The following is a 7,353-nucleotide window of genomic DNA, read 5'->3' on the forward strand; positions in this document are numbered from 1 at the left end:
GGGTCATCCGTCGAAGCCTTGTAGAAACATCCATTGAAAGTATTTCCATAGCAGTTGACTCAATTTCACTTTTGCAAAATTATAATGCATCTAATATATACAATTAGCCAACCTATTTTACATATCATTCTTGTAGTCAACATGACTTAAAATATCCTACAACTTCTAATTCTTTAAGACATTACAGTACACATGAATGTGCTACAAAAACTTATTTAACCATAGGCTACTCTTTCAATGGATGACAAGTAAGATTATTCGGTGAAAGCTACAATTACACTTAATTAAATCTACTAATGTGTTTTGGTAAAATATCATCAAGCCTACAACATAATCCTGACATGGACATTCCCCACCCTTCAAATACGCTCAACAAATGGTACAACTATATCTCGCAATATAGTGAGCTACACTGTTCGCTGATCGTTTAACAAACTTAAACTTATGTTTTTTGGTTTCAAACTTGCAAGTAGGTGACGACATTCATTGATAACTCGTCCAAGGTAAGAGAAGCCAACAAATGAACTGCAGATTGCATATACTACGTGTAAGAAATTAAATTCAAGGACTACATTACCATGATTCTTGTTCTTGATCCATATTAATATCTCTCGAATGCTCATAGTCTCTGCTAAGTCCGGAGAATGGCTGCTTCTTATGCAGCTTGACTGTGCTTCCACTAATGTTGTGTTTGGTTGTGGTGAATGAAATACAATGGAATGGAATGAGATTTTTAGTGAAAAATGATTAATTTTTTTAAAATTTTCATTCTTTTAACCATTCCATTCCTAACCACCTACATTATAAATAAACACCCCCAATTTGAGATGGAATGCTTCATTCCTTACCAACCCCATTTTCTTCACAATTCTTATCATAACAATTTTATCCATCTAATTATTTTTTTCAAATCTTCCCTCCAACTCCCATTTATTTCCTTTAATTACATCAATTCCATTCCATTCCACTCCATTCACCCCAACCAAACACAACCTAAGTTTCCTGCATAATCTCGAACAACAAAAGCTTCGCTATAAGTATTAGATTCTTCAAAGATGGCTGCATCTGCATTTACCTTAACGCTATTATCCAGTGGTGAGTGCCAGTGTTCGTCACCATCTTCATGGGCATATAACCCATAAATCTGTTAAAAGTTTTATCTTGAACACTTCTCTATTGTTAAGGACTAACACTACTGATTCAATCACCTCTTTAGACTCCATATTAATTATGTTGGTTCCAAACTAAATTGTTCCTATTTTTCCACAATATCCAGCAAATCATCGCAGCGTTGTAAATATTCTCCTTACTCTGTTGTTCAAAAACCAGCTGCAACCATTCAGGAAAAATGTTGAACTCCCCATTAATGAAATCTGAACTGAGTCTGGTCCAGATATCAGTAGTAAAAGGACAGAGAACAAAAACGTGTAAGATATTCTTATTGTGTTCATTACAGACGGGGCAAGTAACAGCAACCTGTAACTATTTTTGTCGAAGTAGATCTTTTGTAGGAAGACAATTTATAGCATCTCTCCATAGGAAGTTCTTAACTTTTGGTGGAATTTTCAAATTTCATAATGTTCGCCAAAAACCTGAGTTATCATTCAATGTATGGTCTTATTTACTCTCTTGAATCATCCTGTAAACACTCGTAACTGAGTAGTTACCTAATTTCTACCGACGCCAATACCATGAATCATCAACATCACTATTTAGAGGGACACTTAGGATTATACTTGCATCCCTAATATCCAACACATCAAGCATAAGTCTGCGTCCCAATGACCAGCATTAACTTTCAGCAAAGAAAAGACATTTTGATTTTTGAGAGAATCATTTATGGTATGGATATAAGGGTCATGGACTAAAGGTAGCCATGGATCCTCTAGGATATTGATTGTCTGGCCATTATTGACTCGATACCCAACTCCTTGTTTCAAGATGAATTGTGACTCCAAGACACTTCGCCAGATGTAGCTTTAACAACATTACTTAGTCATATCATTAGAGTTTATTCATGCAACTACTGTAAAGAGAAAACTATCGGAGTTTAATATTATATATGAATCTCATATGATAAATACCATGTATATATGACATCAGTGTTTAACAAAATTATCTGGATTTATGAAATACCGATACATAGAAAAGATACCAAAAGAAAGGATCTAGTAGGAAAGTAGCGTGCTTTAAATACTCTGTTAACCAGCTTATCTGAGTACTTCAACAATCTCCAACCTTGGTTGCCTAATAAAGCCACGTTAAAATCTTGAATATTCTTGAATCCCATACCCCTGCTGACTTTTTCCAGACACATGTTACTCCAACTTATCCAGTGAATCCCTATTTCTTTTCATGAGTTTGTCTTCCACCAGAACTTACACATCAGCTTCTCAAGATCTTGGCACAGAGATAGAGATAAAAGAAACATGTTCATTGCATAATTAGGCAATGTCTGTGCCACTATTTTTAAAAGCACCTCCTTACGTCCATTTGATAGAGCATTTTTATCCCAACCCTCTATCCTGTCATGCATATTTTCCTTGATATAACCAAATATTGAGGACTTATTTTTCCCAATAATATTAGGAAGTCCCAAGTACGAATTGTGATTATTAGCTTCTCTGAAGTTAAGCTTGTTACAAATGTCTTGTTTCAGGGAATTACATGTGTTCTTACTGAAGAAAATAGAAGATTTGTCTACATTTATCTGTTAGCCCGAAGCCTTTTCAAATAAACTCAGCATTTGCATGCTATTATTTAACTTGTCTAAATAAGGATTTTTTTTCGAATTATAATTAGAAAAAGTATAATGTCTATATTTCTGTCAATGTGTTGAGGATTATTATTTGGATAATTTCAGATGCCTAAAAAGATTTTTCATAATATAAAATCTCCGTTAATAATAAAGGTAAAAAATCCATGCTCTTTAATATTAATTATTTAAATTAAAACATGTTAATTTGTTTTGGAGTTATTTGATAAGTAGGTGTACATTTTTCCAGATTCACATATAAAACCTAAAAGGCTAAAATCATAGTCTTTCTAGAAAATTAACTCTCTACCTCTTCTCTTATCAATGTAACCGACATGACTTTTATTAATTATTTCAATGAAGAACATCAAATTTACTAAATAGTTTTATTTCTTTTCCATGTGTGATCTCCTTTTTGGGAAGGATTTATACCTATCTTATTTGTTTGTTTTTTTGTTAGATCTAAATTATTGTAACTTTAAATTTTTGTCTTTGATTTAAGCGGAAATTATTAGTATTGAGAAGGTACCAATTATATATTATCGTGATATTAATTTTTAGATCTAAATTTTTAGTTCTACTTTCATTTCATAATTTTAATGTTGTTTGCTCTTCATGTTGAGAAAATGTAAGTTCTCTTAGTGTTGATTTTGATTCAGTAATAAATATTTGTATGATATTTGCATTTAAGATCGATAGTTCAAATGGACTATAATGAAGCATTTACTATTTTTTGGTTAATTAATTGCATACGCACATATCAATTGTTGAACTACTAACCTGGTACAAAGGAGGACAACCATCAACATGTTATTAACAAGTTGATACTTGTAAATATATCATTTTTAACATGTTATTTGATTTTTTATGTGTGAATACTGACGATTTGATCCATCTTATATTTGCTCGACTCGATCAACTTGCTATATGTTTATTCATAATTTAAGCATCTTCCATATTTTCTAAAAAATCATACCTCAATCATTAGGTTTTTCGCTCCTTTTTGGCCCTAGTGTCCGGTCAATTATTAGGTGGGATCTTATTGTATTTATGGATCCATCATAATACACATTTTTAATTATCCCCTAAAGACCTCGTCCCATTTATTTGGATCCCACCAAAATGCAATATCAATATTTTCGATAGTTTTTTAGAATAATGAAATAAGAGAATATCAAACGTTAATCCTTCCCACGTCCAAAATTCTGATACCATATTTAGTTACGTTTTCCTAAAATTTTAAAATATTAAAAATTAGATTTACGAATCTTATCTCATATCTTAATGTTAACACATTTTTCCACCCCTGGCAAAATCAAAGAACTGTCTTGAACTTGTGATAACAATTAAGCTAATATTTTATAAAAGTAACTCTCACAAATAGAAAATCTCATAGGAAAAATTCTCAAAAACAGTTTTTAGGTCAAAAATCTTTTAAAAAATAACAGGATATGAATTTATTAGATAACTTTTTAACTATTTTTTAATGAAAACTTGTTGTTGCAGAGCAATACTAAACATACCCCAAATAATTATGAAAATTGAAAGGGATTAGTAAGTCGTTTATCACTAGAGCCGTAAATGAGTCGATATTCTCATGAACAGTTCGGTGTTCGATTCGAAAAAAGTTTAGCTCGAGTTCGATCGGTTCAATCTATAAACAAGTCGAACTAGAACATAATTTTAAGGTTCGGTTTGTAAATGAGCTCAATTTGAGCACAACACAGTTTGGCTCGAAAGTTCACGAACAAGTTCGATTACAATGTTTGCGCACAAGTTCGTTAATATAGTTCGTGAACAAGTTCGTTAGTAATATTCGTGAACACGCTCGTTGATATAACTCGTAAATAAATATATCAACGACTACTTTTATATACTAGTAAACACGTTATAAACACACGTTTGGCACATAATTTAATGAATAATTGTATAAATATTTATCTTAAAATAAAGTTACCAATTTATTTAGTACATCTATTTTTTTATTAAATTTATAATTTTTTATATTTGATAGTTAAATTATAATACGTGCTAGATGATAAATATATATAATTATTTAATTTAGCATGTTTTCATTTGTTCTTATCTAGATAAGAATATAATCAAAATCTGAATATTAAACACTCAAATTTATTTGTCTGGTGCGTAAGGTTTTCAAAGTTTTGATTTGATATTTGTATTTATTTTTTTAAAAAAGAAATGAGTGAAACTCATACAAAAATTTGGTAATCGTGAGAATGAATTTGTAATGTGAGCTATTTGTGAACAAAAGTTCGTAAAAATATTCACGAGTTGTTCGTTGAATCATTGTTCTTGAGCTATTCGTGAAAATGTTCGAACAACCTTTTTCTTAGTGGTCAATACACAAACAAAAATTTTGACTCGATAAAAGTTCGAGTTCAAGCTCGAGTTCAATATATTTTTAATTAGTTAAAACATTAACACTTAAGAGTTCCGTTCAGCTCATTTACAACCCTATTTATCACCACGTTCATGACAACTTCTAATTCAAAAATCGGAATTTAGTAGGTTTTTTGAAGGGAAAGCAAAAATACAGACTTTTTCTGTTGAAGACTATATATATTTGTATAGTTTGTACAAAATCATTATAATTTACATTGTGTTAAATTTTGTTCTATTTAATATAAAAATGTTTAATTTTAAATATTATAAAATTTTCACCGTGTAGTAAATTTTATTATTTATTCATAGCAAATTTAATTATCAAATTTGACATTTAACAAAAATGTTATATAATTTTATTTATTATAAATTAATTGAAACAAAAATATTATAATCAAAGTTGCGAGAATCATATATCAACGTTTCCAAATAATCGATATTCAAATAATGGTCTTCAATATCGGAGTACCCAGTTAGATACTCCCTTAACTCGAATTTAAAATTTAAACTAATAACTCGTAATATAGAGCCTCCATTTGATCTTCATAAAACTGATTACAAAACACATTTTTGGATGTACATTCAAGCTTGAACTAGCGCTTCTAATTATTGAATAAAGGCACATGAGGTCATTGCCTACTTACTGTGTATATTGAATTCTAATTATAAAATTGGAGAGAACAAATCAAAAGTTTATTTTCATAGATAATGAAACAAAAAGGAGCCAATATTATTTAAAGAAAATTGTTTGTTGTACAAAATTGAACAAAATTTTGTACAAAATGACATGTATAATGAACCCCTTGTTTTAATACCAATAATATCAATCAAACATCCCACATCAATTATTTAGTACATGGCTCTCTTATTTAAAACAATTGAGGGTTTATTTGGTTCGAGAAGTGGTATGGGCTTGGAATCAGGAATCGGGTTAATGTGGTATGGGTTTAAGGTATCATTTATGATATCATCTATTTGGTTGAGTGCTGGAATAAATATTTTAGATTTAAAATATTTTTTAAGTTATTAATTTTAATTAATTTAAATATTATCTTAATTATCATTTTAATAAATTTTAGTTCATTAAATTATTTTTGTATTAAACATTTACATTTGATTGCCTAAATAAAGTTGAAATATTATAAATAAAATTAATTCCCCATCCCCCTTCCTCATACCCACCTCTCCCCATCGGTATCAAAAACTCATACCTTGGGGGTATGATGAATGGCTTTGGAGGGAAAAAAATTATGAACCAAACATCAGGTATGGGGTTGGAATGAAGGAAACTCATACCTGATACCAAAATGCCTCCAACAAAACTGACCCCTAAAATATTAAAAATGCCAGTAGCAAATACAAGTACTCATAAACTAGAAATGCAGAATGATGAACACTAAATATCAGAGAGCATGGCTTCTTCAAAGTCATTCTCATATCGATCCATTTAATGCATTCCGATTTCAACAAACATGTCAAAAACTTTCTTCACAAAGCTTGGTTAATCTGTCCCCCCTCGCGCTCTCGGTTGATCTGTTTAAAGAATACATTATCATGTGACGGAATGAAAAACCAAGAAAATATGTAAAAGAAAAGAACATACCAGAGACAATACTATAGCAGCCCGCACTTTAACTTTCACCTCCTGATTCACCTGAAACTAAAGTAAAACTTTCAACAATATTAAATCTATCAGAACTGTAACAACAGAGTATAACACACTTCCAAAGAAATGAACGGTAGAAATGTATTAGAATAAACGACTAAAAATAGAAGAGCAAAGCTAAAAGTTACCAGATCCCGGAAGCAATTGAGTGCAACATCATTAAGGGTAGGAAGGGACCTCCGCGCAATGAAGTGCCTATCAAGGTAGGGAAAGGATCGAGAAATCCACCTGATCATGACTTTATAGACTGTCGAACTATTCACAAGCTCTCTCAAAATACACTGACCATGCTCTCGCAAAGAAGGCAGTACCTGAATCAGAGTCCAACACTTTAAAATTAGGTATATAAATAAACGCCAATATGTAACCTCCAGGTTAGGCACTGGCCACTACAGTTGTAAAAAGTGATCAAGAAATACAAAGGAGTGATCCTTTAAACTAAAAAGGCAGTCATATAATACAATTGGAATTGCAGCGTAGGCGCATGGGAGAATAAAAATTCATTCAAAGGCAACCTCCTCAAGTTATA

At 31.0% G+C, this 7,353-nt stretch overlaps 1 long non-coding RNA gene across 1 annotated transcript; it reads right to left on the bottom strand.

The window, feature by feature from the left end:
- Nucleotides 1-6,419: 6,419 nt before the first annotated feature.
- LOC141696735 (uncharacterized) lies at nt 6,420-7,129 on the bottom strand. Its single transcript, XR_012564478.1, has 3 exons — nt 6,953-7,129; nt 6,762-6,818; nt 6,420-6,691 (listed from the first exon to the last, which is right to left on the bottom strand). It is a non-coding gene; the product is annotated as an uncharacterized LOC141696735 (long non-coding RNA).
- Between the last annotated feature and the right edge of the window lie 224 nt (nt 7,130-7,353).

This window comes from Apium graveolens, chromosome 11, assembly GCF_009905375.1.
Source record: "Apium graveolens cultivar Ventura chromosome 11, ASM990537v1, whole genome shotgun sequence".
NCBI lineage: Eukaryota > Viridiplantae > Streptophyta > Magnoliopsida > Apiales > Apiaceae > Apium > Apium graveolens.